The 26,964-nt window shown below is 44.3% G+C and overlaps 55 non-coding genes across 55 annotated transcripts; all 55 read left to right on the forward strand.

The window, feature by feature from the left end:
* Window positions 1-281: 281 nt before the first annotated feature.
* LOC134104632 (5S ribosomal RNA) lies at window positions 282-400 on the forward strand. Its single transcript, XR_009942029.1, has one exon. It is a non-coding gene; the product is annotated as a 5S ribosomal RNA (ribosomal RNA).
* A 339-nt stretch (window positions 401-739) lies between these two features.
* LOC134104963 (5S ribosomal RNA) lies at window positions 740-858 on the forward strand. Its single transcript, XR_009942329.1, has one exon. It is a non-coding gene; the product is annotated as a 5S ribosomal RNA (ribosomal RNA).
* A 395-nt stretch (window positions 859-1,253) lies between these two features.
* LOC134104634 (5S ribosomal RNA) lies at window positions 1,254-1,372 on the forward strand. The gene has a single exon (XR_009942030.1). It is a non-coding gene; the product is annotated as a 5S ribosomal RNA (ribosomal RNA).
* A 340-nt stretch (window positions 1,373-1,712) lies between these two features.
* On the forward strand, window positions 1,713-1,831 carry LOC134104903 (5S ribosomal RNA). The gene has a single exon (XR_009942275.1). It is a non-coding gene; the product is annotated as a 5S ribosomal RNA (ribosomal RNA).
* Window positions 1,832-2,226: 395 nt separating this feature from the next.
* Window positions 2,227-2,345, forward strand: LOC134104635 (5S ribosomal RNA). Its single transcript, XR_009942031.1, has one exon. It is a non-coding gene; the product is annotated as a 5S ribosomal RNA (ribosomal RNA).
* Window positions 2,346-2,685: 340 nt separating this feature from the next.
* LOC134104636 (5S ribosomal RNA) lies at window positions 2,686-2,804 on the forward strand. Its single transcript, XR_009942032.1, has one exon. It is a non-coding gene; the product is annotated as a 5S ribosomal RNA (ribosomal RNA).
* Window positions 2,805-3,199: 395 nt separating this feature from the next.
* LOC134104638 (5S ribosomal RNA) lies at window positions 3,200-3,318 on the forward strand. The gene has a single exon (XR_009942034.1). It is a non-coding gene; the product is annotated as a 5S ribosomal RNA (ribosomal RNA).
* Window positions 3,319-3,657: 339 nt separating this feature from the next.
* On the forward strand, window positions 3,658-3,776 carry LOC134104905 (5S ribosomal RNA). The gene has a single exon (XR_009942277.1). It is a non-coding gene; the product is annotated as a 5S ribosomal RNA (ribosomal RNA).
* A 395-nt stretch (window positions 3,777-4,171) lies between these two features.
* LOC134104639 (5S ribosomal RNA) lies at window positions 4,172-4,290 on the forward strand. Its single transcript, XR_009942035.1, has one exon. It is a non-coding gene; the product is annotated as a 5S ribosomal RNA (ribosomal RNA).
* Window positions 4,291-4,629: 339 nt separating this feature from the next.
* On the forward strand, window positions 4,630-4,748 carry LOC134104946 (5S ribosomal RNA). Its single transcript, XR_009942314.1, has one exon. It is a non-coding gene; the product is annotated as a 5S ribosomal RNA (ribosomal RNA).
* A 395-nt stretch (window positions 4,749-5,143) lies between these two features.
* LOC134104640 (5S ribosomal RNA) lies at window positions 5,144-5,262 on the forward strand. The gene has a single exon (XR_009942036.1). It is a non-coding gene; the product is annotated as a 5S ribosomal RNA (ribosomal RNA).
* A 339-nt stretch (window positions 5,263-5,601) lies between these two features.
* LOC134104964 (5S ribosomal RNA) lies at window positions 5,602-5,720 on the forward strand. Its single transcript, XR_009942330.1, has one exon. It is a non-coding gene; the product is annotated as a 5S ribosomal RNA (ribosomal RNA).
* A 395-nt stretch (window positions 5,721-6,115) lies between these two features.
* LOC134104641 (5S ribosomal RNA) lies at window positions 6,116-6,234 on the forward strand. The gene has a single exon (XR_009942037.1). It is a non-coding gene; the product is annotated as a 5S ribosomal RNA (ribosomal RNA).
* Window positions 6,235-6,574: 340 nt separating this feature from the next.
* LOC134104907 (5S ribosomal RNA) lies at window positions 6,575-6,693 on the forward strand. The gene has a single exon (XR_009942278.1). It is a non-coding gene; the product is annotated as a 5S ribosomal RNA (ribosomal RNA).
* Window positions 6,694-7,088: 395 nt separating this feature from the next.
* On the forward strand, window positions 7,089-7,207 carry LOC134104642 (5S ribosomal RNA). The gene has a single exon (XR_009942038.1). It is a non-coding gene; the product is annotated as a 5S ribosomal RNA (ribosomal RNA).
* Window positions 7,208-7,547: 340 nt separating this feature from the next.
* Window positions 7,548-7,666, forward strand: LOC134104643 (5S ribosomal RNA). The gene has a single exon (XR_009942039.1). It is a non-coding gene; the product is annotated as a 5S ribosomal RNA (ribosomal RNA).
* Window positions 7,667-8,062: 396 nt separating this feature from the next.
* LOC134104645 (5S ribosomal RNA) lies at window positions 8,063-8,181 on the forward strand. The gene has a single exon (XR_009942040.1). It is a non-coding gene; the product is annotated as a 5S ribosomal RNA (ribosomal RNA).
* Window positions 8,182-8,577: 396 nt separating this feature from the next.
* LOC134104646 (5S ribosomal RNA) lies at window positions 8,578-8,696 on the forward strand. Its single transcript, XR_009942041.1, has one exon. It is a non-coding gene; the product is annotated as a 5S ribosomal RNA (ribosomal RNA).
* A 397-nt stretch (window positions 8,697-9,093) lies between these two features.
* On the forward strand, window positions 9,094-9,212 carry LOC134104647 (5S ribosomal RNA). Its single transcript, XR_009942042.1, has one exon. It is a non-coding gene; the product is annotated as a 5S ribosomal RNA (ribosomal RNA).
* A 339-nt stretch (window positions 9,213-9,551) lies between these two features.
* Window positions 9,552-9,670, forward strand: LOC134104648 (5S ribosomal RNA). Its single transcript, XR_009942043.1, has one exon. It is a non-coding gene; the product is annotated as a 5S ribosomal RNA (ribosomal RNA).
* Window positions 9,671-10,067: 397 nt separating this feature from the next.
* On the forward strand, window positions 10,068-10,186 carry LOC134104650 (5S ribosomal RNA). Its single transcript, XR_009942045.1, has one exon. It is a non-coding gene; the product is annotated as a 5S ribosomal RNA (ribosomal RNA).
* Window positions 10,187-10,525: 339 nt separating this feature from the next.
* Window positions 10,526-10,644, forward strand: LOC134104651 (5S ribosomal RNA). Its single transcript, XR_009942046.1, has one exon. It is a non-coding gene; the product is annotated as a 5S ribosomal RNA (ribosomal RNA).
* A 397-nt stretch (window positions 10,645-11,041) lies between these two features.
* Window positions 11,042-11,160, forward strand: LOC134104652 (5S ribosomal RNA). The gene has a single exon (XR_009942047.1). It is a non-coding gene; the product is annotated as a 5S ribosomal RNA (ribosomal RNA).
* A 339-nt stretch (window positions 11,161-11,499) lies between these two features.
* Window positions 11,500-11,618, forward strand: LOC134104653 (5S ribosomal RNA). Its single transcript, XR_009942048.1, has one exon. It is a non-coding gene; the product is annotated as a 5S ribosomal RNA (ribosomal RNA).
* Window positions 11,619-12,015: 397 nt separating this feature from the next.
* On the forward strand, window positions 12,016-12,134 carry LOC134104654 (5S ribosomal RNA). Its single transcript, XR_009942049.1, has one exon. It is a non-coding gene; the product is annotated as a 5S ribosomal RNA (ribosomal RNA).
* Window positions 12,135-12,473: 339 nt separating this feature from the next.
* On the forward strand, window positions 12,474-12,592 carry LOC134104657 (5S ribosomal RNA). Its single transcript, XR_009942051.1, has one exon. It is a non-coding gene; the product is annotated as a 5S ribosomal RNA (ribosomal RNA).
* A 397-nt stretch (window positions 12,593-12,989) lies between these two features.
* LOC134104658 (5S ribosomal RNA) lies at window positions 12,990-13,108 on the forward strand. Its single transcript, XR_009942052.1, has one exon. It is a non-coding gene; the product is annotated as a 5S ribosomal RNA (ribosomal RNA).
* Window positions 13,109-13,447: 339 nt separating this feature from the next.
* LOC134104659 (5S ribosomal RNA) lies at window positions 13,448-13,566 on the forward strand. The gene has a single exon (XR_009942053.1). It is a non-coding gene; the product is annotated as a 5S ribosomal RNA (ribosomal RNA).
* A 397-nt stretch (window positions 13,567-13,963) lies between these two features.
* On the forward strand, window positions 13,964-14,082 carry LOC134104660 (5S ribosomal RNA). The gene has a single exon (XR_009942054.1). It is a non-coding gene; the product is annotated as a 5S ribosomal RNA (ribosomal RNA).
* Window positions 14,083-14,421: 339 nt separating this feature from the next.
* On the forward strand, window positions 14,422-14,540 carry LOC134104661 (5S ribosomal RNA). The gene has a single exon (XR_009942055.1). It is a non-coding gene; the product is annotated as a 5S ribosomal RNA (ribosomal RNA).
* A 397-nt stretch (window positions 14,541-14,937) lies between these two features.
* LOC134104663 (5S ribosomal RNA) lies at window positions 14,938-15,056 on the forward strand. Its single transcript, XR_009942057.1, has one exon. It is a non-coding gene; the product is annotated as a 5S ribosomal RNA (ribosomal RNA).
* Window positions 15,057-15,395: 339 nt separating this feature from the next.
* Window positions 15,396-15,514, forward strand: LOC134104664 (5S ribosomal RNA). The gene has a single exon (XR_009942058.1). It is a non-coding gene; the product is annotated as a 5S ribosomal RNA (ribosomal RNA).
* Window positions 15,515-15,911: 397 nt separating this feature from the next.
* Window positions 15,912-16,030, forward strand: LOC134104665 (5S ribosomal RNA). Its single transcript, XR_009942059.1, has one exon. It is a non-coding gene; the product is annotated as a 5S ribosomal RNA (ribosomal RNA).
* A 339-nt stretch (window positions 16,031-16,369) lies between these two features.
* LOC134104667 (5S ribosomal RNA) lies at window positions 16,370-16,488 on the forward strand. Its single transcript, XR_009942060.1, has one exon. It is a non-coding gene; the product is annotated as a 5S ribosomal RNA (ribosomal RNA).
* Window positions 16,489-16,885: 397 nt separating this feature from the next.
* Window positions 16,886-17,004, forward strand: LOC134104668 (5S ribosomal RNA). Its single transcript, XR_009942061.1, has one exon. It is a non-coding gene; the product is annotated as a 5S ribosomal RNA (ribosomal RNA).
* Window positions 17,005-17,343: 339 nt separating this feature from the next.
* Window positions 17,344-17,462, forward strand: LOC134104669 (5S ribosomal RNA). Its single transcript, XR_009942062.1, has one exon. It is a non-coding gene; the product is annotated as a 5S ribosomal RNA (ribosomal RNA).
* A 397-nt stretch (window positions 17,463-17,859) lies between these two features.
* Window positions 17,860-17,978, forward strand: LOC134104670 (5S ribosomal RNA). Its single transcript, XR_009942063.1, has one exon. It is a non-coding gene; the product is annotated as a 5S ribosomal RNA (ribosomal RNA).
* Window positions 17,979-18,317: 339 nt separating this feature from the next.
* LOC134104671 (5S ribosomal RNA) lies at window positions 18,318-18,436 on the forward strand. The gene has a single exon (XR_009942064.1). It is a non-coding gene; the product is annotated as a 5S ribosomal RNA (ribosomal RNA).
* A 397-nt stretch (window positions 18,437-18,833) lies between these two features.
* Window positions 18,834-18,952, forward strand: LOC134104672 (5S ribosomal RNA). The gene has a single exon (XR_009942065.1). It is a non-coding gene; the product is annotated as a 5S ribosomal RNA (ribosomal RNA).
* A 339-nt stretch (window positions 18,953-19,291) lies between these two features.
* LOC134104673 (5S ribosomal RNA) lies at window positions 19,292-19,410 on the forward strand. Its single transcript, XR_009942066.1, has one exon. It is a non-coding gene; the product is annotated as a 5S ribosomal RNA (ribosomal RNA).
* Window positions 19,411-19,807: 397 nt separating this feature from the next.
* On the forward strand, window positions 19,808-19,926 carry LOC134104675 (5S ribosomal RNA). Its single transcript, XR_009942068.1, has one exon. It is a non-coding gene; the product is annotated as a 5S ribosomal RNA (ribosomal RNA).
* A 339-nt stretch (window positions 19,927-20,265) lies between these two features.
* Window positions 20,266-20,384, forward strand: LOC134104676 (5S ribosomal RNA). The gene has a single exon (XR_009942069.1). It is a non-coding gene; the product is annotated as a 5S ribosomal RNA (ribosomal RNA).
* Window positions 20,385-20,779: 395 nt separating this feature from the next.
* On the forward strand, window positions 20,780-20,898 carry LOC134104949 (5S ribosomal RNA). The gene has a single exon (XR_009942317.1). It is a non-coding gene; the product is annotated as a 5S ribosomal RNA (ribosomal RNA).
* A 396-nt stretch (window positions 20,899-21,294) lies between these two features.
* LOC134105017 (5S ribosomal RNA) lies at window positions 21,295-21,413 on the forward strand. Its single transcript, XR_009942379.1, has one exon. It is a non-coding gene; the product is annotated as a 5S ribosomal RNA (ribosomal RNA).
* A 339-nt stretch (window positions 21,414-21,752) lies between these two features.
* LOC134104678 (5S ribosomal RNA) lies at window positions 21,753-21,871 on the forward strand. The gene has a single exon (XR_009942070.1). It is a non-coding gene; the product is annotated as a 5S ribosomal RNA (ribosomal RNA).
* A 339-nt stretch (window positions 21,872-22,210) lies between these two features.
* Window positions 22,211-22,329, forward strand: LOC134104679 (5S ribosomal RNA). Its single transcript, XR_009942071.1, has one exon. It is a non-coding gene; the product is annotated as a 5S ribosomal RNA (ribosomal RNA).
* Window positions 22,330-22,725: 396 nt separating this feature from the next.
* LOC134104680 (5S ribosomal RNA) lies at window positions 22,726-22,844 on the forward strand. The gene has a single exon (XR_009942072.1). It is a non-coding gene; the product is annotated as a 5S ribosomal RNA (ribosomal RNA).
* A 339-nt stretch (window positions 22,845-23,183) lies between these two features.
* On the forward strand, window positions 23,184-23,302 carry LOC134104681 (5S ribosomal RNA). The gene has a single exon (XR_009942073.1). It is a non-coding gene; the product is annotated as a 5S ribosomal RNA (ribosomal RNA).
* Window positions 23,303-23,699: 397 nt separating this feature from the next.
* On the forward strand, window positions 23,700-23,818 carry LOC134104682 (5S ribosomal RNA). The gene has a single exon (XR_009942074.1). It is a non-coding gene; the product is annotated as a 5S ribosomal RNA (ribosomal RNA).
* A 339-nt stretch (window positions 23,819-24,157) lies between these two features.
* On the forward strand, window positions 24,158-24,276 carry LOC134104683 (5S ribosomal RNA). The gene has a single exon (XR_009942075.1). It is a non-coding gene; the product is annotated as a 5S ribosomal RNA (ribosomal RNA).
* A 397-nt stretch (window positions 24,277-24,673) lies between these two features.
* Window positions 24,674-24,792, forward strand: LOC134104684 (5S ribosomal RNA). The gene has a single exon (XR_009942076.1). It is a non-coding gene; the product is annotated as a 5S ribosomal RNA (ribosomal RNA).
* Window positions 24,793-25,131: 339 nt separating this feature from the next.
* Window positions 25,132-25,250, forward strand: LOC134104685 (5S ribosomal RNA). Its single transcript, XR_009942077.1, has one exon. It is a non-coding gene; the product is annotated as a 5S ribosomal RNA (ribosomal RNA).
* A 395-nt stretch (window positions 25,251-25,645) lies between these two features.
* LOC134104951 (5S ribosomal RNA) lies at window positions 25,646-25,764 on the forward strand. Its single transcript, XR_009942318.1, has one exon. It is a non-coding gene; the product is annotated as a 5S ribosomal RNA (ribosomal RNA).
* Window positions 25,765-26,160: 396 nt separating this feature from the next.
* On the forward strand, window positions 26,161-26,279 carry LOC134105018 (5S ribosomal RNA). Its single transcript, XR_009942380.1, has one exon. It is a non-coding gene; the product is annotated as a 5S ribosomal RNA (ribosomal RNA).
* A 339-nt stretch (window positions 26,280-26,618) lies between these two features.
* LOC134104687 (5S ribosomal RNA) lies at window positions 26,619-26,737 on the forward strand. The gene has a single exon (XR_009942079.1). It is a non-coding gene; the product is annotated as a 5S ribosomal RNA (ribosomal RNA).
* Window positions 26,738-26,964: the final 227 nt, after the last annotated feature.

A 26,964-nucleotide genomic window follows, 5' to 3' on the forward strand; every position in this document is an offset into this window, starting at 1 on the left:
TATGAAAGGAAATTAGACAATATTATCCAAAATGATTCCGTTTCATGATTGCTAAATTAGTGTTGATCAACATTTACGATTGGCATACTATTGTTTGTAATTTAGCCGTTGAAATACAGGTGCTAACCCAACATGTTAGAATTGCCAGTGAAGAAAAGTAAAGTTACCTTCAGGCTTTAGGAACCTCTCTTGCCAATGCTAAGAACTGCTTCAATTTTAGAAAAAGAAACTTCTGATTATCTTTGACACGTTTTAAAGGATTAGGAAAAAGATGAAAAGCAGCTTACGGCCATACCTCTCTGGTTCCGCCCGATCTCGTCTGATCTCGGAAGCTAAGCAGAGCAGGGCCTGGTTAGTACCTGGATGGAAGACCGCCTGGGAATCCCAGGTGCCGTAAGCTTTTTCACTTCTCTCTCTGAAAGCCGCCCAGCTCCGTAGATTGTACACCTACACAATTGAAAAAAAAATGTCACATTGTAGAAGAGATGCAATAGGAAGAAGATGAAAGGTGGCTTACGTCCATACCATCGTCAGGCCATTTGAGGTGGCGGGGACTGCAATGGCCATTCACCGATTGGCTGGGACCCCTGGGCGGGTCTTCTCTAGTCCATCCAATTTTCGGCATGGGATGTCACAGCCTTCTTTGCATACCCTTATTTAACCCACACAAAGATGCCAACGGCAGGCGTGTCATAATTCATTGACGCATTATAAAGGATTAGGAAAAAGATAAAAAGCAGCTTACGGCCATACCTCTCTGGTTCCGCCTGATCTCGTCTGATCTCGGAAGCTAAGCAGTGCAGGGCCTGGTTAGTACCTGGATGGAAGACCGCCTGGGAATCCCAGGTGCCGTAAGCTTTTTCACTTCTCTCTCCGAAAGCCGCCCAGCGCCGCAGATTGTACACCTACAAATTACAAAAAGAATATCACATTGTTGAAGAGATGCATGTTTAGTGTTGTTTTAACGTTGGATATGAAAGGAAATTAGACAATATTATCCAAAATGATTCCGTTTCATGATTGCTAAATTAGTGTTGATCAACATTTACGATTGGCATACTATTGTTTGTAATTTAGCCGTTGAAATACAGGTGCTAACCCAACATGTTAGAATTGCCAGTGAAGAAAAGTAAAGTTACCTTCAGGCTTTAGGAACCTCTCTTGCCAATGCTAAGAACTGCTTCAATTTTAGAAAAAGAAACTTCTGATTATCTTTGACACGTTTTAAAGGATTAGGAAAAAGATGAAAAGCAGCTTACGGCCATACCTCTCTGGTTCCGCCCGATCTCGTCTGATCTCGGAAGCTAAGCAGAGCAGGGCCTGGTTAGTACCTGGATGGAAGACCGCCTGGGAATCCCAGGTGCCGTAAGCTTTTTCACTTCTCTCTCTGAAAGCCGCCCAGCTCCGTAGATTGTACACCTACACAATTGTAAAAAAAAATGTCACATTGTAGAAGAGATGCAATAGGAAGAAGATGAAAGGTGGCTTACGTCCATACCATCGTCAGGCCATTTGAGGTGGCGGGGACTGCAATGGCCATTCACCGATTGGCTGGGACCCCTGGGCGGGTCTTCTCTAGTCCATCCAATTTTCGGCATGGGATGTCACAGCCTTCTTTGCATACCCTTATTTAACCCACACAAAGATGCCAACGGCAGGCGTGTCATAATTCATTGACGCATTATAAAGGATTAGGAAAAAGATAAAAAGCAGCTTACGGCCATACCTCTCTGGTTCCGCCCGATCTCGTCTGATCTCGGAAGCTAAGCAGTGCAGGGCCTGGTTAGTACCTGGATGGAAGACCGCCTGGGAATCCCAGGTGCCGTAAGCTTTTTCACTTCTCTCTCCGAAAGCCGCCCAGCGCCGCAGATTGTACACCTACAAATTACAAAAAGAATATCACATTGTTGAAGAGATGCATGTTTAGTGTTGTTTTAACGTTGGATATGAAAGGAAATTAGACAATATTATCCAAAATGATTCCGTTTCATGATTGCTAAATTAGTGTTGATCAACATTTACGATTGGCATACTATTGTTTGTAATTTAGCCGTTGAAATACAGGTGCTAACCCAACATGTTAGAATTGCCAGTGAAGAAAAGTAAAGTTACCTTCAGGCTTTAGGAACCTCTCTTGCCAATGCTAAGAACTGCTTCAATTTTAGAAAAAGAAACTTCTGATTATCTTTGACACGTTTTAAAGGATTAGGAAAAAGATGAAAAGCAGCTTACGGCCATACCTCTCTGGTTCCGCCCGATCTCGTCTGATCTCGGAAGCTAAGCAGAGCAGGGCCTGGTTAGTACCTGGATGGAAGACCGCCTGGGAATCCCAGGTGCCGTAAGCTTTTTCACTTCTCTCTCTGAAAGCCGCCCAGCTCCGTAGATTGTACACCTACACAATTGTAAAAAAAAATGTCACATTGTAGAAGAGATGCAATAGGAAGAAGATGAAAGGTGGCTTACGTCCATACCATCGTCAGGCCATTTGAGGTGGCGGGGACTGCAATGGCCATTCACCGATTGGCTGGGACCCCTGGGCGGGTCTTCTCTAGTCCATCCAATTTTCGGCATGGGATGTCACAGCCTTCTTTGCATACCCTTATTTAACCCACACAAAGATGCCAACGGCAGGCGTGTCATAATTCATTGACGCATTATAAAGGATTAGGAAAAAGATAAAAAGCAGCTTACGGCCATACCTCTCTGGTTCCGCCCGATCTCGTCTGATCTCGGAAGCTAAGCAGAGCAGGGCCTGGTTAGTACCTGGATGGAAGACCGCCTGGGAATCCCAGGTGCCGTAAGCTTTTTCACTTCTCTCTCCGAAAGCCGCCGAGCGCCGCAGATTGTACACCTACAAATTACAAAAAGAATATCACATTGTTGAAGAGATGCATGTTTAGTGTTGTTTTAACGTTGGATATGAAAGGAAATTAGACAATATTATCCAAAATGATTCCGTTTCATGATTGCTAAATTAGTGTTGATCAACATTTACGATTGGCATACTATTGTTTGTAATTTAGCCGTTGAAATACAGGTGCTAACCCAACATGTTAGAATTGCCAGTGAAGAAAAGTAAAGTTACCTTCAGGCTTTAGGAACCTCTCTTGCCAATGCTAAGAACTGCTTCAATTTTAGAAAAAGAAACTTCTGATTATCTTTGACACGTTTTAAAGGATTAGGAAAAAGATGAAAAGCAGCTTACGGCCATACCTCTCTGGTTCCGCCCGATCTCGTCTGATCTCGGAAGCTAAGCAGAGCAGGGCCTGGTTAGTACCTGGATGGAAGACCGCCTGGGAATCCCAGGTGCCGTAAGCTTTTTCACTTCTCTCTCTGAAAGCCGCCCAGCGCCGCAGATTGTACACCTACACAATTGTAAAAAAAATGTCACATTGTAGAAGAGATGCAATAGGAAGAAGATGAAAGGTGGCTTACGTCCATACCATCGTCAGGCCATTTGAGGTGGCGGGGACTGCAATGGCCATTCACCGATTGGCTGGGACCCCTGGGCGGGTCTTCTCTAGTCCATCCAATTTTCGGCATGGGATGTCACAGCCTTCTTTGCATACCCTTATTTAACCCACACAAAGATGCCAACGGCAGGCGTGTCATAATTCATTGACGCATTATAAAGGATTAGGAAAAAGATAAAAAGCAGCTTACGGCCATACCTCTCTGGTTCCGCCCGATCTCGTCTGATCTCGGAAGCTAAGCAGTGCAGGGCCTGGTTAGTACCTGGATGGAAGACCGCCTGGGAATCCCAGGTGCCGTAAGCTTTTTCACTTCTCTCTCCGAAAGCCGCCCAGCGCCGCAGATTGTACACCTACAAATTACAAAAAGAATATCACATTGTTGAAGAGATGCATGTTTAGTGTTGTTTTAACGTTGGATATGAAAGGAAATTAGACAATATTATCCAAAATGATTCCGTTTCATGATTGCTAAATTAGTGTTGATCAACATTTACGATTGGCATACTATTGTTTGTAATTTAGCCGTTGAAATACAGGTGCTAACCCAACATGTTAGAATTGCCAGTGAAGAAAAGTAAAGTTACCTTCAGGCTTTAGGAACCTCTCTTGCCAATGCTAAGAACTGCTTCAATTTTAGAAAAAGAAACTTCTGATTATCTTTGACACGTTTTAAAGGATTAGGAAAAAGATGAAAAGCAGCTTACGGCCATACCTCTCTGGTTCCGCCCGATCTCGTCTGATCTCGGAAGCTAAGCAGAGCAGGGCCTGGTTAGTACCTGGATGGAAGACCGCCTGGGAATCCCAGGTGCCGTAAGCTTTTTCACTTCTCTCTCTGAAAGCCGCCCAGCGCCGTAAATTGTACACCTGCACAATTGTAAAAAAAAATTCACATTGTAGAAGAGATGCAATAGGAAGAAGATGAAAGGTGGCTTACGTCCATACTATCGTCAGGCCATTTGAGGTGGCGGGGACTGCAATGGCCATTCACCGATTGGCTGGGACCCCTGGGCGGGTCTTCTCTAGTCCATCCAATTTTCGGCATGGGATGTCACAGCCTTCTTTGCATACCCTTATTTAACCCACACAAAGATGCCAACGGCAGGCGTGTCATAATTCATTGACGCATTATAAAGGATTAGGAAAAAGATAAAAAGCAGCTTACGGCCATACCTCTCTGGTTCCGCCCGATCTCGTCTGATCTCGGAAGCTAAGCAGAGCAGGGCCTGGTTAGTACCTGGATGGAAGACCGCCTGGGAATCCTAGGTGCCGTAAGCTTTTTCACTTCTCTCTCCGAAAGCCGCCGAGCGCCGCAGATTGTACACCTACAAATTACAAAAAGAATATCACATTGTTGAAGAGATGCATGTTTAGTGTTGTTTTAACGTTGGATATGAAAGGAAATTAGACAATATTATCCAAAATGATTCCGTTTCATGATTGCTAAATTAGTGTTGATCAACATTTACGATTGGCATACTATTGTTTGTAATTTAGCCGTTGAAATACAGGTGCTAACCCAACATGTTAGAATTGCCAGTGAAGAAAAGTAAAGTTACCTTCAGGCTTTAGGAACCTCTCTTGCCAATGCTAAGAACTGCTTCAATTTTAGAAAAAGAAACTTCTGATTATCTTTGACACGTTTTAAAGGATTAGGAAAAAGATGAAAAGCAGCTTACGGCCATACCTCTCTGGTTCCGCCCGATCTCGTCTGATCTCGGAAGCTAAGCAGAGCAGGGCCTGGTTAGTACCTGGATGGAAGACCGCCTGGGAATCCCAGGTGCCGTAAGCTTTTTCACTTCTCTCTCTGAAAGCCGCCCAGCTCCGTAGATTGTACACCTACACAATTGAAAAAAAAATGTCACATTGTAGAAGAGATGCAATAGGAAGAAGATGAAAGGTGGCTTACGTCCATACCATCGTCAGGCCATTTGAGGTGGCGGGGACTGCAATGGCCATTCACCGATTGGCTGGGACCCCTGGGCGGGTCTTCTCTAGTCCATCCAATTTTCGGCATGGGATGTCACAGCCTTCTTTGCATACCCTTATTTAACCCACACAAAGATGCCAACGGCAGGCGTGTCATAATTCATTGACGCATTATAAAGGATTAGGAAAAAGATAAAAAGCAGCTTACGGCCATACCTCTCTGGTTCCGCCTGATCTCGTCTGATCTCGGAAGCTAAGCAGTGCAGGGCCTGGTTAGTACCTGGATGGAAGACCGCCTGGGAATCCCAGGTGCCGTAAGCTTTTTCACTTCTCTCTCCGAAAGCCGCCCAGCGCCGCAGATTGTACACCTACAAATTACAAAAAGAATATCACATTGTTGAAGAGATGCATGTTTAGTGTTGTTTTAACGTTGGATATGAAAGGAAATTAGACAATATTATCCAAAATGATTCCGTTTCATGATTGCTAAATTAGTGTTGATCAACATTTACGATTGGCATACTATTGTTTGTAATTTAGCCGTTGAAATACAGGTGCTAACCCAACATGTTAGAATTGCCAGTGAAGAAAAGTAAAGTTACCTTCAGGCTTTAGGAACCTCTCTTGCCAATGCTAAGAACTGCTTCAATTTTAGAAAAAGAAACTTCTGATTATCTTTGACACGTTTTAAAGGATTAGGAAAAAGATGAAAAGCAGCTTACGGCCATACCTCTCTGGTTCCGCCCGATCTCGTCTGATCTCGGAAGCTAAGCAGAGCAGGGCCTGGTTAGTACCTGGATGGAAGACCGCCTGGGAATCCCAGGTGCCGTAAGCTTTTTCACTTCTCTCTCTGAAAGCCGCCCAGCTCCGTAGATTGTACACCTACACAATTGTAAAAAAAAATGTCACATTGTAGAAGAGATGCAATAGGAAGAAGATGAAAGGTGGCTTACGTCCATACCATCGTCAGGCCATTTGAGGTGGCGGGGACTGCAATGGCCATTCACCGATTGGCTGGGACCCCTGGGCGGGTCTTCTCTAGTCCATCCAATTTTCGGCATGGGATGTCACAGCCTTCTTTGCATACCCTTATTTAACCCACACAAAGATGCCAACGGCAGGCGTGTCATAATTCATTGACGCATTATAAAGGATTAGGAAAAAGATAAAAAGCAGCTTACGGCCATACCTCTCTGGTTCCGCCCGATCTCGTCTGATCTCGGAAGCTAAGCAGTGCAGGGCCTGGTTAGTACCTGGATGGAAGACCGCCTGGGAATCCCAGGTGCCGTAAGCTTTTTCACTTCTCTCTCCGAAAGCCGCCCAGCGCCGCAGATTGTACACCTACAAATTACAAAAAGAATATCACATTGTTGAAGAGATGCATGTTTAGTGTTGTTTTAACGTTGGATATGAAAGGAAATTAGACAATATTATCCAAAATGATTCCGTTTCATGATTGCTAAATTAGTGTTGATCAACATTTACGATTGGCATACTATTGTTTGTAATTTAGCCGTTGAAATACAGGTGCTAACCCAACATGTTAGAATTGCCAGTGAAGAAAAGTAAAGTTACCTTCAGGCTTTAGGAACCTCTCTTGCCAATGCTAAGAACTGCTTCAATTTTAGAAAAAGAAACTTCTGATTATCTTTGACACGTTTTAAAGGATTAGGAAAAAGATGAAAAGCAGCTTACGGCCATACCTCTCTGGTTCCGCCCGATCTCGTCTGATCTCGGAAGCTAAGCAGAGCAGGGCCTGGTTAGTACCTGGATGGAAGACCGCCTGGGAATCCCAGGTGCCGTAAGCTTTTTCACTTCTCTCTCTGAAAGCCGCCCAGCTCCGTAGATTGTACACCTACACAATTGTAAAAAAAAATGTCACATTGTAGAAGAGATGCAATAGGAAGAAGATGAAAGGTGGCTTACGTCCATACCATCGTCAGGCCATTTGAGGTGGCGGGGACTGCAATGGCCATTCACCGATTGGCTGGGACCCCTGGGCGGGTCTTCTCTAGTCCATCCAATTTTCGGCATGGGATGTCACAGCCTTCTTTGCATACCCTTATTTAACCCACACAAAGATGCCAACGGCAGGCGTGTCATAATTCATTGACGCATTATAAAGGATTAGGAAAAAGATAAAAAGCAGCTTACGGCCATACCTCTCTGGTTCCGCCCGATCTCGTCTGATCTCGGAAGCTAAGCAGAGCAGGGCCTGGTTAGTACCTGGATGGAAGACCGCCTGGGAATCCCAGGTGCCGTAAGCTTTTTCACTTCTCTCTGAAAGCTGCCGAGCGCCGCAGATTGTACACCTACAAATTACAAAAAGTACATCACATTGTCGAAGAGATGCATGTTTAGTGTTGTTTTAACGTTGGATATATAAGGAACTTAGACAATATCATCAAAATTGATTCCGTTTCATGGTTGCTAAATTAGTGTTGATCAACATTTAACAATTGGCATACTTTTGTTTGTAATTTAGCCGTTGAAATACAGGTGCTAACCCAACATGTTAGAATTGCCAGTGAAGAAAAGTAAAGTTACCTTCAGGTTTTAGGAACCTCTCTTGCCAATCCTAAGAACTGCTTCAATTTTAGAAAAAGAAACTTTTCTGATTATCTTTGACACGTTCTAAAGGATTAGGAAAAAGATAAAAAGCAGCTTACGGCCATACCTCTCTGGTTCCGCCCGATCTCGTCTGATCTCGGAAGCTAAGCAGAGCAGGGCCTGGTTAGTACCTGGATGGAAGACCGCCTGGGAATCCCAGGTGCCGTAAGCTTTTTCACTTCTCTCTGAAAGCTGCCGAGCGCCGCAGATTGTACACCTACAAATTACAAAAAGTACATCACATTGTCGAAGAGATGCATGTTTAGTGTTGTTTTAACGTTGGATATATAAGGAACTTAGACAATATCATCAAAATTGATTCCGTTTCATGGTTGCTAAATTAGTGTTGATCAACATTTAACAATTGGCATACTTTTGTTTGTAATTTAGCCGTTGAAATACAGGTGCTAACCCAACATGTTAGAATTGCCAGTGAAGAAAAGTAAAGTTACCTTCAGGTTTTAGGAACCTCTCTTGCCAATCCTAAGAACTGCTTCAATTTTAGAAAAAGAAACTTTTCTGATTATCTTTGACACGTTCTAAAGGATTAGGAAAAAGATAAAAAGCAGCTTACGGCCATACCTCTCTGGTTCCGCCCGATCTCGTCTGATCTCGGAAGCTAAGCAGAGCAGGGCCTGGTTAGTACCTGGATGGAAGACCGCCTGGGAATCCCAGGTGCCGTAAGCTTTTTCACTTCTCTCTGAAAGCCGCAGAGCGCCGCAGATTGTACACCTACAAATTACAAAAAGTATATCACATTGTCGAAGAGATGCATGTTTAGTGTTGTTTTAACGTTGGATATATAAGGAACTTAGACAATATCATCAAAATTGATTCCGTTTCATGGTTGCTAAATTAGTGTTGATCAACATTTAACAATTGGCCTACTTTTGTTTGTAATTTAGCCGTTGAAATACAGGTGCTAACCCAACATGTTAGAATTGCCAGTGAAGAAAAGTAAAGTTACCTTCAGGTTTTAGGAACCTCTCTTGCCAATCCTAAGAACTGCTTCAATTTTAGAAAAAGAAACTTTTCTGATTATCTTTGACACGTTCTAAAGGATTAGGAAAAAGATATTAAAGCAGCTTACGGCCATACCTCTCTGGTTCCGCCCGATCTCGTCTGATCTCGGAAGCTAAGCAGAGCAGGGCCTGGTTAGTACCTGGATGGAAGACCGCCTGGGAATCCCAGGTGCCGTAAGCTTTTTCACTTCTCTCTCCGAAAGCCGCCCAGCGCCGCAGATTGTACACCTACACAATTGTAAAAAGTATTTCACATTGTAGAAGAGATGCAATAGGAAGAAGATGAAAGGTGGCTTACGTCCATACCATCGTCAGGCCATTTGAGGTGGCGGGGACTGCAATGGCCATCCACCGATTGGCTGGGACTCCTGGGCGGGTCTTCTCTAGTCCATCCAATTTTCGGCATAGGATGTCACAGCCTTCTTTGCATACCCTTATTTAACCCACACAAAGATGCCAACGGCAGGCGTGACATAATTTTTTGACGCATTATAAAGGATTAGGAAAAAGATAAAAAGCAGCTTACGGCCATACCTCTCTGGTTCCGCCCGATCTCGTCTGATCTCGGAAGCTAAGCAGAGCAGGGCCTGGTTAGTACCTGGATGGAAGACCGCCTGGGAATCCCAGGTGCCGTAAGCTTTTTCACTTCTCTCTGAAAGCCGCCGAGCGCCGCAGATTGTACACCTACAAATTACAAAAAGTATATCACATTGTCGAAGAGATGCATGTTTAGTGTTGTTTTAACGTTGGATATATAAGGAACTTAGACAATATCATCAAAATTGATTCCGTTTCATGGTTGCTAAATTAGTGTTGATCAACATTTAACAATTGGCCTACTTTTGTTTGTAATTTAGCCGTTGAAATACAGGTGCTAACCCAACATGTTAGAATTGCCAGTGAAGAAAAGTAAAGTTACCTTCAGGTTTTAGGAACCTCTCTTGCCAATCCTAAGAACTGCTTCAATTTTAGAAAAAGAAACTTTTCTGATTATCTTTGACACGTTCTAAAGGATTAGGAAAAAGATATTAAAGCAGCTTACGGCCATACCTCTCTGGTTCCGCCCGATCTCGTCTGATCTCGGAAGCTAAGCAGAGCAGGGCCTGGTTAGTACCTGGATGGAAGACCGCCTGGGAATCCCAGGTGCCGTAAGCTTTTTCACTTCTCTCTCCGAAAGCCGCCCAGCGCCGCAGATTGTACACCTACACAATTGTAAAAAGTATTTCACATTGTAGAAGAGATGCAATAGGAAGAAGATGAAAGGTGGCTTACGTCCATACCATCGTCAGGCCATTTGAGGTGGCGGGGACTGCAATGGCCATCCACCGATTGGCTGGGACTCCTGGGCGGGTCTTCTCTAGTCCATCCAATTTTCGGCATAGGATGTCACAGCCTTCTTTGCATACCCTTATTTAACCCACACAAAGATGCCAACGGCAGGCGTGACATAATTTTTTGACGCATTATAAAGGATTAGGAAAAAGATAAAAAGCAGCTTACGGCCATACCTCTCTGGTTCCGCCCGATCTCGTCTGATCTCGGAAGCTAAGCAGAGCAGGGCCTGGTTAGTACCTGGATGGAAGACCGCCTGGGAATCCCAGGTGCCGTAAGCTTTTTCACTTCTCTCTGAAAGCCGCCGAGCGCCGCAGATTGTACACCTACAAATTACAAAAAGTATATCACATTGTCGAAGAGATGCATGTTTAGTGTTGTTTTAACGTTGGATATATAAGGAACTTAGACAATATCATCAAAATTGATTCCGTTTCATGGTTGCTAAATTAGTGTTGATCAACATTTAACAATTGGCCTACTTTTGTTTGTAATTTAGCCGTTGAAATACAGGTGCTAACCCAACATGTTAGAATTGCCAGTGAAGAAAAGTAAAGTTACCTTCAGGTTTTAGGAACCTCTCTTGCCAATCCTAAGAACTGCTTCAATTTTAGAAAAAGAAACTTTTCTGATTATCTTTGACACGTTCTAAAGGATTAGGAAAAAGATATTAAAGCAGCTTACGGCCATACCTCTCTGGTTCCGCCCGATCTCGTCTGATCTCGGAAGCTAAGCAGAGCAGGGCCTGGTTAGTACCTGGATGGAAGACCGCCTGGGAATCCCAGGTGCCGTAAGCTTTTTCACTTCTCTCTCCGAAAGCCGCCCAGCGCCGCAGATTGTACACCTACACAATTGTAAAAAGTATTTCACATTGTAGAAGAGATGCAATAGGAAGAAGATGAAAGGTGGCTTACGTCCATACCATCGTCAGGCCATTTGAGGTGGCGGGGACTGCAATGGCCATCCACCGATTGGCTGGGACTCCTGGGCGGGTCTTCTCTAGTCCATCCAATTTTCGGCATAGGATGTCACAGCCTTCTTTGCATACCCTTATTTAACCCACACAAAGATGCCAACGGCAGGCGTGACATAATTTTTTGACGCATTATAAAGGATTAGGAAAAAGATAAAAAGCAGCTTACGGCCATACCTCTCTGGTTCCGCCCGATCTCGTCTGATCTCGGAAGCTAAGCAGAGCAGGGCCTGGTTAGTACCTGGATGGAAGACCGCCTGGGAATCCCAGGTGCCGTAAGCTTTTTCACTTCTCTCTGAAAGCCGCCGAGCGCCGCAGATTGTACACCTACAAATTACAAAAAGTATATCACATTGTCGAAGAGATGCATGTTTAGTGTTGTTTTAACGTTGGATATATAAGGAACTTAGACAATATCATCAAAATTGATTCCGTTTCATGGTTGCTAAATTAGTGTTGATCAACATTTAACAATTGGCCTACTTTTGTTTGTAATTTAGCCGTTGAAATACAGGTGCTAACCCAACATGTTAGAATTGCCAGTGAAGAAAAGTAAAGTTACCTTCAGGTTTTAGGAACCTCTCTTGCCAATCCTAAGAACTGCTTCAATTTTAGAAAAAGAAACTTTTCTGATTATCTTTGACACGTTCTAAAGGATTACGAAAAAGATATTAAAGCAGCTTACGGCCATACCTCTCTGGTTCCGCCCGATCTCGTCTGATCTCGGAAGCTAAGCAGAGCAGGGCCTGGTTAGTACCTGGATGGAAGACCGCCTGGGAATCCCAGGTGCCGTAAGCTTTTTCACTTCTCTCTCCGAAAGCCGCCCAGCGCCGCAGATTGTACACCTACACAATTGTAAAAAGTATTTCACATTGTAGAAGAGATGCAATAGGAAGAAGATGAAAGGTGGCTTACGTCCATACCATCGTCAGGCCATTTGAGGTGGCGGGGACTGCAATGGCCATCCACCGATTGGCTGGGACTCCTGGGCGGGTCTTCTCTAGTCCATCCAATTTTCGGCATAGGATGTCACAGCCTTCTTTGCATACCCTTATTTAACCCACACAAAGATGCCAACGGCAGGCGTGACATAATTTTTTGACGCATTATAAAGGATTAGGAAAAAGATAAAAAGCAGCTTACGGCCATACCTCTCTGGTTCCGCCCGATCTCGTCTGATCTCGGAAGCTAAGCAGAGCAGGGCCTGGTTAGTACCTGGATGGAAGACCGCCTGGGAATCCCAGGTGCCGTAAGCTTTTTCACTTCTCTCTGAAAGCCGCCGAGCGCCGCAGATTGTACACCTACAAATTACAAAAAGTATATCACATTGTCGAAGAGATGCATGTTTAGTGTTGTTTTAACGTTGGATATATAAGGAACTTAGACAATATCATCAAAATTGATTCCGTTTCATGGTTGCTAAATTAGTGTTGATCAACATTTAACAATTGGCCTACTTTTGTTTGTAATTTAGCCGTTGAAATACAGGTGCTAACCCAACATGTTAGAATTGCCAGTGAAGAAAAGTAAAGTTACCTTCAGGTTTTAGGAACCTCTCTTGCCAATCCTAAGAACTGCTTCAATTTTAGAAAAAGAAACTTTTCTGATTATCTTTGACACGTTCTAAAGGATTAGGAAAAAGATATTAAAGCAGCTTACGGCCATACCTCTCTGGTTCCGCCCGATCTCGTCTGATCTCGGAAGCTAAGCAGAGCAGGGCCTGGTTAGTACCTGGATGGAAGACCGCCTGGGAATCCCAGGTGCCGTAAGCTTTTTCACTTCTCTCTCCGAAAGCCGCCCAGCGCCGCAGATTGTACACCTACACAATTGTAAAAAGTATTTCACATTGTAGAAGAGATGCAATAGGAAGAAGATGAAAGGTGGCTTACGTCCATACCATCGTCAGGCCATTTGAGGTGGCGGGGACTGCAATGGCCATCCACCGATTGGCTGGGACTCCTGGGCGGGTCTTCTCTAGTCCATCCAATTTTCGGCATAGGATGTCACAGCCTTCTTTGCATACCCTTATTTCACCCACACAAAGATGCCAACGGCAGGCGTGACATAATTTTTTGACGCATTATAAAGGATTAGGAAAAAGATAAAAAGCAGCTTACGGCCATACCTCTCTGGTTCCGCCCGATCTCGTCTGATCTCGGAAGCTAAGCAGAGCAGGGCCTGGTTAGTACCTGGATGGAAGACCGCCTGGGAATCCCAGGTGCCGTAAGCTTTTTCACTTCTCTCTGAAAGCCGCCGAGCGCCGCAGATTGTACACCTACAAATTACAAAAAGTATATCACATTGTCGAAGAGATGCATGTTTAGTGTTGTTTTAACGTTGGATATATAAGGAACTTAGACAATATCATCAAAATTGATTCCGTTTCATGGTTGCTAAATTAGTGTTGATCAACATTTAACAATTGGCCTACTTTTGTTTGTAATTTAGCCGTTGAAATACAGGTGCTAACCCAACATGTTAGAATTGCCAGTGAAGAAAAGTAAAGTTACCTTCAGGTTTTAGGAACCTCTCTTGCCAATCCTAAGAACTGCTTCAATTTTAGAAAAAGAAACTTTTCTGATTATCTTTGACACGTTCTAAAGGATTAGGAAAAAGATATTAAAGCAGCTTACGGCCATACCTCTCTGGTTCCGCCCGATCTCGTCTGATCTCGGAAGCTAAGCAGAGCAGGGCCTGGTTAGTACCTGGATGGAAGACCGCCTGGGAATCCCAGGTGCCGTAAGCTTTTTCACTTCTCTCTCCGAAAGCCGCCCAGCGCCGCAGATTGTACACCTACACAATTGTAAAAAGTATTTCACATTGTAGAAGAGATGCAATAGGAAGAAGATGAAAGGTGGCTTACGTCCATACCATCGTCAGGCCATTTGAGGTGGCGGGGACTGCAATGGCCATCCACCGATTGGCTGGGACTCCTGGGCGGGTCTTCTCTAGTCCATCCAATTTTCGGCATAGGATGTCACAGCCTTCTTTGCATACCCTTATTTAACCCACACAAAGATGCCAACGGCAGGCGTGACATAATTTTTTGACGCATTATAAAGGATTAGGAAAAAGATAAAAAGCAGCTTACGGCCATACCTCTCTGGTTCCGCCCGATCTCGTCTGATCTCGGAAGCTAAGCAGAGCAGGGCCTGGTTAGTACCTGGATGGAAGACCGCCTGGGAATCCCAGGTGCCGTAAGCTTTTTCACTTCTCTCTGAAAGCTGCCGAGCGCCGCAGATTGTACACCTACAAATTACAAAAAGTACATCACATTGTCGAAGAGATGCATGTTTAGTGTTGTTTTAACGTTGGATATATAAGGAACTTAGACAATATCATCAAAATTGATTCCGTTTCATGGTTGCTAAATTAGTGTTGATCAACATTTAACAATTGGCCTACTTTTGTTTGTAATTTAGCCGTTGAAATACAGGTGCTAACCCAACATGTTAGAATTGCCAGTGAAGAAAAGTAAAGTTACCTTCAGGTTTTAGGAACCTCTCTTGCCAATCCTAAGAACTGCTTCAATTTTAGAAAAAGAAACTTTTCTGATTATCTTTGACACGTTCTAAAGGATTAGGAAAAAGATATTAAAGCAGCTTACGGCCATACCTCTCTGGTTCCGCCCGATCTCGTCTGATCTCGGAAGCTAAGCAGAGCAGGGCCTGGTTAGTACCTGGATGGAAGACCGCCTGGGAATCCCAGGTGCCGTAAGCTTTTTCACTTCTCTCTCCGAAAGCCGCCCAGCGCCGCAGATTGTACACCTACACAATTGTAAAAAGTATTTCACATTGTAGAAGAGATGCAATAGGAAGAAGATGAAAGGTGGCTTACGTCCATACCATCGTCAGGCCATTTGAGGTGGCGGGGACTGCAATGGCCATCCACCGATTGGCTGGGACTCCTGGGCGGGTCTTCTCTAGTCCATCCAATTTTCGGCATAGGATGTCACAGCCTTCTTTGCATACCCTTATTTAACCCACACAAAGATGCCAACGGCAGGCGTGACATAATTTTTTGACGCATTATAAAGGATTAGGAAAAAGATAAAAAGCAGCTTACGGCCATACCTCTCTGGTTCCGCCCGATCTCGTCTGATCTCGGAAGCTAAGCAGAGCAGGGCCTGGTTAGTACCTGGATGGAAGACCGCCTGGGAATCCCAGGTGCCGTAAGCTTTTTCACTTCTCTCTGAAAGCCGCCGAGCGCCGCAGATTGTACACCTACAAATTACAAAAAGTATATCACATTGTCGAAGAGATGCATGTTTAGTGTTGTTTTAACGTTGGATATATAAGGAACTTAGACAATATCATCAAAATTGATTCCGTTTCATGGTTGCTAAATTAGTGTTGATCAACATTTAACAATTGGCCTACTTTTGTTTGTAATTTAGCCGTTGAAATACAGGTGCTAACCCAACATGTTAGAATTGCCAGTGAAGAAAAGTAAAGTTACCTTCAGGTTTTAGGAACCTCTCTTGCCAATCCTAAGAACTGCTTCAATTTTAGAAAAAGAAACTTTTCTGATTATCTTTGACACGTTCTAAAGGATTAGGAAAAAGATATTAAAGCAGCTTACGGCCATACCTCTCTGGTTCCGCCCGATCTCGTCTGATCTCGGAAGCTAAGCAGAGCAGGGCCTGGTTAGTACCTGGATGGAAGACCGCCTGGGAATCCCAGGTGCCGTAAGCTTTTTCACTTCTCTCTCCGAAAGCCGCCCAGCGCCGCAGATTGTACACCTACACAATTGTAAAAAGTATTTCACATTGTAGAAGAGATGCAATAGGAAGAAGATGAAAGGTGGCTTACGTCCATACCATCGTCAGGCCATTTGAGGTGGCGGGGACTGCAATGGCCATCCACCGATTGGCTGGGACTCCTGGGCGGGTCTTCTCTAGTCCATCCAATTTTCGGCATAGGATGTCACAGCCTTCTTTGCATACCCTTATTTAACCCACACAAAGATGCCAACGGCAGGCGTGACATAATTTTTTGACGCATTATAAAGGATTAGGAAAAAGATAAAAAGCAGCTTACGGCCATACCTCTCTGGTTCCGCCCGATCTCGTCTGATCTCGGAAGCTAAGCAGAGCAGGGCCTGGTTAGTACCTGGATGGAAGACCGCCTGGGAATCCCAGGTGCCGTAAGCTTTTTCACTTCTCTCTGAAAGCCGCCGAGCGCCGCAGATTGTACACCTACAAATTACAAAAAGTATATCACATTGTCGAAGAGATGCATGTTTAGTGTTGTTTTAACGTTGGATATATAAGGAACTTAGACAATATCATCAAAATTGATTCCGTTTCATGGTTGCTAAATTAGTGTTGATCAACATTTAACAATTGGCCTACTTTTGTTTGTAATTTAGCCGTTGAAATACAGGTGCTAACCCAACATGTTAGAATTGCCAGTGAAGAAAAGTAAAGTTACCTTCAGGTTTTAGGAACCTCTCTTGCCAATCCTAAGAACTGCTTCAATTTTAGAAAAAGAAACTTTTCTGATTATCTTTGACACGTTCTAAAGGATTAGGAAAAAGATATTAAAGCAGCTTACGGCCATACCTCTCTGGTTCCGCCCGATCTCGTCTGATCTCGGAAGCTAAGCAGAGCAGGGCCTGGTTAGTACCTGGATGGAAGACCGCCTGGGAATCCCAGGTGCCGTAAGCTTTTTCACTTCTCTCTCCGAAAGCCGCCCAGCGCCGCAGATTGTACACCTACACAATTGTAAAAAGTATTTCACATTGTAGAAGAGATGCAATAGGAAGAAGATGAAAGGTGGCTTACGTCCATACCATCGTCAGGCCATTTGAGGTGGCGGGGACTGCAATGGCCATCCACCGATTGGCTGGGACTCCTGGGCGGGTCTTCTCTAGTCCATCCAATTTTCGGCATAGGATGTCACAGCCTTCTTTGCATACCCTTATTTAACCCACACAAAGATGCCAACGGCAGGCGTGACATAATTTTTTGACGCATTATAAAGGATTAGGAAAAAGATAAAAAGCAGCTTACGGCCATACCTCTCTGGTTCCGCCCGATCTCGTCTGATCTCGGAAGCTAAGCAGAGCAGGGCCTGGTTAGTACCTGGATGGAAGACCGCCTGGGAATCCCAGGTGCCGTAAGCTTTTTCACTTCTCTCTGAAAGCTGCCGAGCGCCGCAGATTGTACACCTACAAATTACAAAAAGTACATCACATTGTCGAAGAGATGCATGTTTAGTGTTGTTTTAACGTTGGATATATAAGGAACTTAGACAATATCATCAAAATTGATTCCGTTTCATGGTTGCTAAATTAGTGTTGATCAACATTTAACAATTGGCCTACTTTTGTTTGTAATTTAGCCGTTGAAATACAGGTGCTAACCCAACATGTTAGAATTGCCAGTGAAGAAAAGTAAAGTTACCTTCAGGTTTTAGGAACCTCTCTTGCCAATCCTAAGAACTGCTTCAATTTTAGAAAAAGAAACTTTTCTGATTATCTTTGACACGTTCTAAAGGATTAGGAAAAAGATATTAAAGCAGCTTACGGCCATACCTCTCTGGTTCCGCCCGATCTCGTCTGATCTCGGAAGCTAAGCAGAGCAGGGCCTGGTTAGTACCTGGATGGAAGACCGCCTGGGAATCCCAGGTGCCGTAAGCTTTTTCACTTCTCTCTCCGAAAGCCGCCCAGCGCCGCAGATTGTACACCTACACAATTGTAAAAAGTATTTCACATTGTAGAAGAGATGCAATAGGAAGAAGATGAAAGGTGGCTTACGTCCATACCATCGTCAGGCCATTTGAGGTGGCGGGGACTGCAATGGCCATCCACCGATTGGCTGGGACTCCTGGGCGGGTCTTCTCTAGTCCATCCAATTTTCGGCATAGGATGTCACAGCCTTCTTTGCATACCCTTATTTAACCCACACAAAGATGCCAACGGCAGGCGTGACATAATTTTTTGACGCATTATAAAGGATTAGGAAAAAGATAAAAAGCAGCTTACGGCCATACCTCTCTGGTTCCGCCCGATCTCGTCTGATCTCGGAAGCTAAGCAGAGCAGGGCCTGGTTAGTACCTGGATGGAAGACCGCCTGGGAATCCCAGGTGCCGTAAGCTTTTTCACTTCTCTCTGAAAGCCGCCGAGCGCCGCAGATTGTACACCTACAAATTACAAAAAGTATATCACATTGTCGAAGAGATGCATGTTTAGTGTTGTTTTAACGTTGGATATATAAGGAACTTAGACAATATCATCAAAATTGATTCCGTTTCATGGTTGCTAAATTAGTGTTGATCAACATTTAACAATTGGCCTACTTTTGTTTGTAATTTAGCCGTTGAAATACAGGTGCTAACCCAACATGTTAGAATTGCCAGTGAAGAAAAGTAAAGTTACCTTCAGGTTTTAGGAACCTCTCTTGCCAATCCTAAGAACTGCTTCAATTTTAGAAAAAGAAACTTTTCTGATTATCTTTGACACGTTCTAAAGGATTAGGAAAAAGATATTAAAGCAGCTTACGGCCATACCTCTCTGGTTCCGCCCGATCTCGTCTGATCTCGGAAGCTAAGCAGAGCAGGGCCTGGTTAGTACCTGGATGGAAGACCGCCTGGGAATCCCAGGTGCCGTAAGCTTTTTCACTTCTCTCTCCGAAAGCCGCCCAGCGCCGCAGATTGTACACCTACACAATTGTAAAAAGTATTTCACATTGTAGAAGAGATGCAATAGGAAGAAGATGAAAGGTGGCTTACGTCCATACCATCGTCAGGCCATTTGAGGTGGCGGGGACTGCAATGGCCATCCACCGATTGGCTGGGACTCCTGGGCGGGTCTTCTCTAGTCCATCCAATTTTCGGCATAGGATGTCACAGCCTTCTTTGCATACCCTTATTTAACCCACACAAAGATGCCAACGGCAGGCGTGACATAATTTTTTGACGCATTATAAAGGATTAGGAAAAAGATAAAAAGCAGCTTACGGCCATACCTCTCTGGTTCCGCCCGATCTCGTCTGATCTCGGAAGCTAAGCAGAGCAGGGCCTGGTTAGTACCTGGATGGAAGACCGCCTGGGAATCCCAGGTGCCGTAAGCTTTTTCACTTCTCTCTGAAAGCCGCCGAGCGCCGCAGATTGTACACCTACAAATTACAAAAAGTATATCACATTGTCGAAGAGATGCATGTTTAGTGTTGTTTTAACGTTGGATATATAAGGAACTTAGACAATATCATCAAAATTGATTCCGTTTCATGGTTGCTAAATTAGTGTTGATCAACATTTAACAATTGGCCTACTTTTGTTTGTAATTTAGCCGTTGAAATACAGGTGCTAACCCAACATGTTAGAATTGCCAGTGAAGAAAAGTAAAGTTACCTTCAGGTTTTAGGAACCTCTCTTGCCAATCCTAAGAACTGCTTCAATTTTAGAAAAAGAAACTTTTCTGATTATCTTTGACACGTTCTAAAGGATTAGGAAAAAGATATTAAAGCAGCTTACGGCCATACCTCTCTGGTTCCGCCCGATCTCGTCTGATCTCGGAAGCTAAGCAGAGCAGGGCCTGGTTAGTACCTGGATGGAAGACCGCCTGGGAATCCCAGGTGCCGTAAGCTTTTTCACTTCTCTCTCCGAAAGCCGCCCAGCGCCGCAGATTGTACACCTACACAATTGTAAAAAGTATTTCACATTGTAGAAGAGATGCAATAGGAAGAAGATGAAAGGTGGCTTACGTCCATACCATCGTCAGGCCATTTGAGGTGGCGGGGACTGCAATGGCCATCCACCGATTGGCTGGGACTCCTGGGCGGGTCTTCTCTAGTCCATCCAATTTTCGGCATAGGATGTCACAGCCTTCTTTGCATACCCTTATTTAACCCACACAAAGATGCCAACGGCAGGCGTGACATAATTTTTTGACGCATTATAAAGGATTAGGAAAAAGATAAAAAGCAGCTTACGGCCATACCTCTCTGGTTCCGCCCGATCTCGTCTGATCTCGGAAGCTAAGCAGAGCAGGGCCTGGTTAGTACCTGGATGGAAGACCGCCTGGGAATCCCAGGTGCCGTAAGCTTTTCACTTCTCTCTGAAAGCTGCCGAGCGCCGCAGATTGTACACCTACAAATTACAAAAAGTACATCACATTGTCGAAGAGATGCATGTTTAGTGTTGTTTTAACGTTGGATATATAAGGAACTTAGACAATATCATCAAAATTGATTCCGTTTCATGGTTGCTAAATTAGTGTTGATCAACATTTAACAATTGGCATACTTTTGTTTGTAATTTAGCCGTTGAAATACAGGTGCTAACCCAACATGTTAGAATTGCCAGTGAAGAAAAGTAAAGTTACCTTCAGGTTTTAGGAACCTCTCTTGCCAATCCTAAGAACTGCTTCAATTTTAGAAAAAGAAACTCTTCTGATTATCTTTGACACGTTCTAAAGGATTAGGAAAAAGATAAAAAGCAGCTTACGGCCATACCTCTCTGGTTCCGCCCGATCTCGTCTGATCTCGGAAGCTAAGCAGAGCAGGGCCTGCTTAGTACCTGGATGGAAGACCGCCTGGGAATCCCAGGTGCCGTAAGCTTTTTCACTTCTCTCTGAAAGCCGCCGAGCGCCGCAGATTGTACACCTACAAATTACAAAAAGTATATCACATTGTCGAAGAGATGCATGTTTAGTGTTGTTTTAACGTTGGATATATAAGGAACTTAGACAATATCATCAAAATTGATTCCGTTTCATGGTTGCTAAATTAGTGTTGATCAACATTTAACAATTGGCCTACTTTTGTTTGTAATTTAGCCGTTGAAATACAGGTGCTAACCCAACATGTTAGAATTGCCAGTGAAGAAAAGTAAAGTTACCTTCAGGTTTTAGGAACCTCTCTTGCCAATCCTAAGAACTGCTTCAATTTTAGAAAAAGAAACTCTTCTGATTATCTTTGACACGTTTTAAAGGATTAGGAAAAAGATAAAAAGCAGCGTACGGCCATACCTCTCTGGTTCCGCCCGATTTTGTCTGATCTCGGAAGCTAAGCAGAGCAGGGCCTGGTTAGTACCTGGATGGAAGACCGCCTGGGAATCCCAGGTGCCGTAAGCTTTTTCACTTCTCTCTCCGAAAGCCGCCCAGCGCCGCAGATTGTACACCTACACAATTGTAAAAAGTATTTCACATTGTAGAAGAGATGCAATAGGAAGAAGATGAAAGGTGGCTTACGTCCATACCATCGTCAGGCCATTTGAGGTGGCGGGGACTGCAATGGCCATCCACCGATTGGCTGGGACTCCTGGGCGGGTCTTCTCTAGTCCATCCAATTTTCGGCATAGGATATCACAGCCTTCTTTGCATACCCTTATTTAACCCACACAAAGATGCCAACGGCAGGCGTGACATAATTTTTTGACGCATTATAAAGGATTAGGAAAAAGATAAAAAGCAGCTTACGGCCATACCTCTCTGGTTCCGCCCGATCTCGTCTGATCTCGGAAGCTAAGCAGAGCAGGGCCTGGTTAGTACCTGGATGGAAGACCGCCTGGGAATCCCAGGTGCCGTAAGCTTTTTCACTTCTCTCTCCGAAAGCCGCCCAGCGCCGCAGATTGTACACCTACACAATTGTAAAAAGTATTTCACATTGTAGAAGAGATGCAATAGGAAGAAGATGAAAGGTGGCTTACGTCCATACCATCGTCAGGCCATTTGAGGTGGCGGGGACTGCAATGGCCATCCACCGATTGGCTGGGACTCCTGGGCGGGTCTTCTCTAGTCCATCCAATTTTCGGCATAGGATGTCACAGCCTTCTTTGCATACCCTTATTTAACCCACACAAAGATGCCAACGGCAGGCGTGACATAATTTTTTGACGCATTATAAAGGATTAGGAAAAAGATAAAAAGCAGCTTACGGCCATACCTCTCTGGTTCCGCCCGATCTCGTCTGATCTCGGAAGCTAAGCAGAGCAGGGCCTGGTTAGTACCTGGATGGAAGACCGCCTGGGAATCCCAGGTGCCGTAAGCTTTTTCACTTCTCTCTGAAAGCCGCCGAGCGCCGCAGATTGTACACCTACAAATTACAAAAAGTATATCACATTGTCGAAGAGATGCATGTTTAGTGTTGTTTTAACGTTGGATATATAAGGAACTTAGACAATATCATCAAAATTGATTCCGTTTCATGGTTGCTAAATTAGTGTTGATCAACATTTAACAATTGGCCTACTTTTGTTTGTAATTTAGCCGTTGAAATACAGGTGCTAACCCAACATGTTAGAATTGCCAGTGAAGAAAAGTAAAGTTACCTTCAGGTTTTAGGAACCTCTCTTGCCAATCCTAAGAACTGCTTCAATTTTAGAAAAAGAAACTCTTCTGATTATCTTTGACACGTTCTAAAGGATTAGGAAAAAGATAAAAAGCAGCTTACGGCCATACCTCTCTGGTTCCGCCCGATCTCGTCTGATCTCGGAAGCTAAGCAGAGCAGGGCCTGGTTAGTACCTGGATGGAAGACCGCCTGGGAATCCCAGGTGCCGTAAGCTTTTTCACTTCTCTCTCCGAAAGCCGCCCAGCGCCGCAGATTGTACACCTACACAATTGTAAAAAGTATTTCACATTGTAGAAGAGATGCAATAGGAAGAAGATGAAAGGTGGCTTACGTCCATACCATCGTCAGGCCATTTGAGGTGGCGGGGACTGCAATGGCCATCCACCGATTGGCTGGGACTCCTGGGCGGGTCTTCTCTAGTCCATCCAATTTTCGGCATAGGATGTCACAGCCTTCTTTGCATACCCTTATTTAACCCACACAAAGATGCCAACGGCAGGCGTGACATAATTTTTTGACGCATTATAAAGGATTAGGAAAAAGATAAAAAGCAGCTTACGGCCATACCTCTCTGGTTCCGCCCGATCTCGTCTGATCTCGGAAGCTAAGCAGAGCAGGGCCTGGTTAGTACCTGGATGGAAGACCGCCTGGGAATCCCAGGTGCCGTAAGCTTTTTCACTTCTCTCTGAAAGCCGCCGAGCGCCGCAGATTGTACACCTACAAATTACAAAAAGTACATCACATTGTCGAAGAGATGCATGTTTAGTGTTGTTTTAACGTTGGATATATAAGGAACTTAGACAATATCATCAAAATTGATTCCGTTTCATGGTTGCTAAATTAGTGTTGATCAACATTTAACAATTGGCATACTTTTGTTTGTAATTTAGCCGTTGAAATACAGGTGCTAACCCAACATGTTAGAATTGCCAGTGAAGAAAAGTAAAGTTACCTTCAGGTTTTAGGAACCTCTCTTGCCAATCCTAAGAACTGCTTCAATTTTAGAAAAAGAAACTTTTCTGATTATCTTTGACACGTTCTAAAGGATTAGGAAAAAGATATTAAAGCAGCTTACGGCCATACCTCTCTGGTTCCGCCCGATCTCGTCTGATCTCGGAAGCTAAGCAGAGCAGGGCCTGGTTAGTACCTGGATGGAAGACCGCCTGGGAATCCCAGGTGCCGTAAGCTTTTTCACTTCTCTCTCCGAAAGCCGCCCAGCGCCGCAGATTGTACACCTACACAATTGTAAAAAGTATTTCACATTGTAGAAGAGATGCAATAGGAAGAAGATGAAAGGTGGCTTACGTCCATACCATCGTCAGGCCATTTGAGGTGGCGGGGACTGCAATGGCCATCCACCGATTGGCTGGGACTCCTGGCCGGGTCTTCTCTAGTCCATCCAATTTTCGGCATAGGATGTCACAGCCTTCTTTGCATACCCTTATTTAACCCACACAAAGATGCCAACGGCAGGCGTGACATAATTTTTTGACGCATTATAAAGGATTAGGAAAAAGATAAAAAGCAGCTTACGGCCATACCTCTCTGGTTCCGCCCGATCTCGTCTGATCTCGGAAGCTAAGCAGAGCAGGGCCTGGTTAGTACCTGGATGGAAGACCGCCTGGGAATCCCAGGTGCCGTAAGCTTTTTCACTTCTCTCTGAAAGCTGCCGAGCGCCGCAGATTGTACACCTACAAATTACAAAAAGTACATCACATTGTCGAAGAGATGCATGTTTAGTGTTGTTTTAACGTTGGATATATAAGGAACTTAGACAATATCATCAAAATTGATTCCGTTTCATGGTTGCTAAATTAGTGTTGATCAACATTTAACAATTGGCCTACTTTTGTTTGTAATTTAGCCGTTGAAATACAGGTGCTAACCCAACATGTTAGAATTGCCAGTGAAGAAAAGTAAAGTTACCTTCAGGTTTTAGGAACCTCTCTTGCCAATCCTAAGAACTGCTTCAATTTTAGAAAAAGAAACTTTTCTGATTATCTTTGACACGTTCTAAAGGATTAGGAAAAAGATATTAAAGCAGCTTACGGCCATACCTCTCTGGTTCCGCCCGATCTCGTCTGATCTCGGAAGCTAAGCAGAGCAGGGCCTGGTTAGTACCTGGATGGAAGACCGCCTGGGAATCCCAGGTGCCGTAAGCTTTTTCACTTCTCTCTCCGAAAGCCGCCCAGCGCCGCAGATTGTACACCTACACAATTGTAAAAAGTATTTCACATTGTAGAAGAGATGCAATAGGAAGAAGATGAAAGGTGGCTTACGTCCATACCATCGTCAGGCCATTTGAGGTGGCGGGGACTGCAATGGCCATCCACCGATTGGCTGGGACTCCTGGGCGGGTCTTCTCTAGTCCATCCAATTTTCGGCATAGGATGTCACAGCCTTCTTTGCATACCCTTATTTAACCCACACAAAGATGCCAACGGCAGGCGTGACATAATTTTTTGACGCATTATAAAGGATTAGGAAAAAGATAAAAAGCAGCTTACGGCCATACCTCTCTGGTTCCGCCCGATCTCGTCTGATCTCGGAAGCTAAGCAGAGCAGGGCCTGGTTAGTACCTGGATGGAAGACCGCCTGGGAATCCCAGGTGCCGTAAGCTTTTCACTTCTCTCTGAAAGCTGCCGAGCGCCGCAGATTGTACACCTACAAATTACAAAAAGTACATCACATTGTCGAAGAGATGCATGTTTAGTGTTGTTTTAACGTTGGATATATAAGGAACTTAGACAATATCATCAAAATTGATTCCGTTTCATGGTTGCTAAATTAGTGTTGATCAACATTTAACAATTGGCATACTTTTGTTTGTAATTTAGCCGTTGAAATACAGGTGCTAACCCAACATGTTAGAATTGCCAGTGAAGAAAAGTAAAGTTACCTTCAGGTTTTAGGAACCTCTCTTGCCAATCCTAAGAACTGCTTCAATTTTAGAAAAAGAAACTCTTCTGATTATCTTTGACACGTTCTAAAGGATTAGGAAAAAGATAAAAAGCAGCTTACGGCCATACCTCTCTGGTTCCGCCCGATCTCGTCTGATCTCGGAAGCTAAGCAGAGCAGGGCCTGCTTAGTACCTGGATGGAAGACCGCCTGGGAATCCCAGGTGCCGTAAGCTTTTTCACTTCTCTCTGAAAGCCGCCGAGCGCCGCAGATTGTACACCTACAAATTACAAAAAGTATATCACATTGTCGAAGAGATGCATGTTTAGTGTTGTTTTAACGTTGGATATATAAGGAACTTAGACAATATCATCAAAATTGATTCCGTTTCATGGTTGCTAAATTAGTGTTGATCAACATTTAACAATTGGCCTACTTTTGTTTGTAATTTAGCCGTTGAAATACAGGTGCTAACCCAACATGTTAGAATTGCCAGTGAAGAAAAGTAAAGTTACCTTCAGGTTTTAGGAACCTCTCTTGCCAATCCTAAGAACTGCTTCAATTTTAGAAAAAGAAACTCTTCTGATTATCTTTGACACGTTTTAAAGGATTAGGAAAAAGATAAAAAGCAGCGTACGGCCATACCTCTCTGGTTCCGCCCGATTTTGTCTGATCTCGGAAGCTAAGCAGAGCAGGGCCTGGTTAGTACCTGGATGGAAGACCGCCTGGGAATCCCAGGTGCCGTAAGCTTTTTCACTTCTCTCTCCGAAAGCCGCCCAGCGCCGCAGATTGTACACCTACACAATTGTAAAAAGTATTTCACATTGTAGAAGAGATGCAATAGGAAGAAGATGAAAGGTGGCTTACGTCCATACCATCGTCAGGCCATTTGAGGTGGCGGGGACTGCAATGGCCATCCACCGATTGGCTGGGACTCCTGGGCGGGTCTTCTCTAGTCCATCCAATTTTCGGCATAGGATATCACAGCCTTCTTTGCATACCCTTATTTAACCCACACAAAGATGCCAACGGCAGGCGTGACATAATTTTTTGACGCATTATAAAGGATTAGGAAAAAGATAAAAAGCAGCTTACGGCCATACCTCTCTGGTTCCGCCCGATCTCGTCTGATCTCGGAAGCTAAGCAGAGCAGGGCCTGGTTAGTACCTGGATGGAAGACCGCCTGGGAATCCCAGGTGCCGTAAGCTTTTTCACTTCTCTCTCCGAAAGCCGCCCAGCGCCGCAGATTGTACACCTACACAATTGTAAAAAGTATTTCACATTGTAGAAGAGATGCAATAGGAAGAAGATGAAAGGTGGCTTACGTCCATACCATCGTCAGGCCATTTGAGGTGGCGGGGACTGCAATGGCCATCCACCGATTGGCTGGGACTCCTGGGCGGGTCTTCTCTAGTCCATCCAATTTTCGGCATAG

This window comes from Pungitius pungitius, chromosome 14 (assembly GCF_949316345.1).
Source record: "Pungitius pungitius chromosome 14, fPunPun2.1, whole genome shotgun sequence".
Taxonomy (NCBI): domain Eukaryota; kingdom Metazoa; phylum Chordata; class Actinopteri; order Perciformes; family Gasterosteidae; genus Pungitius; species Pungitius pungitius.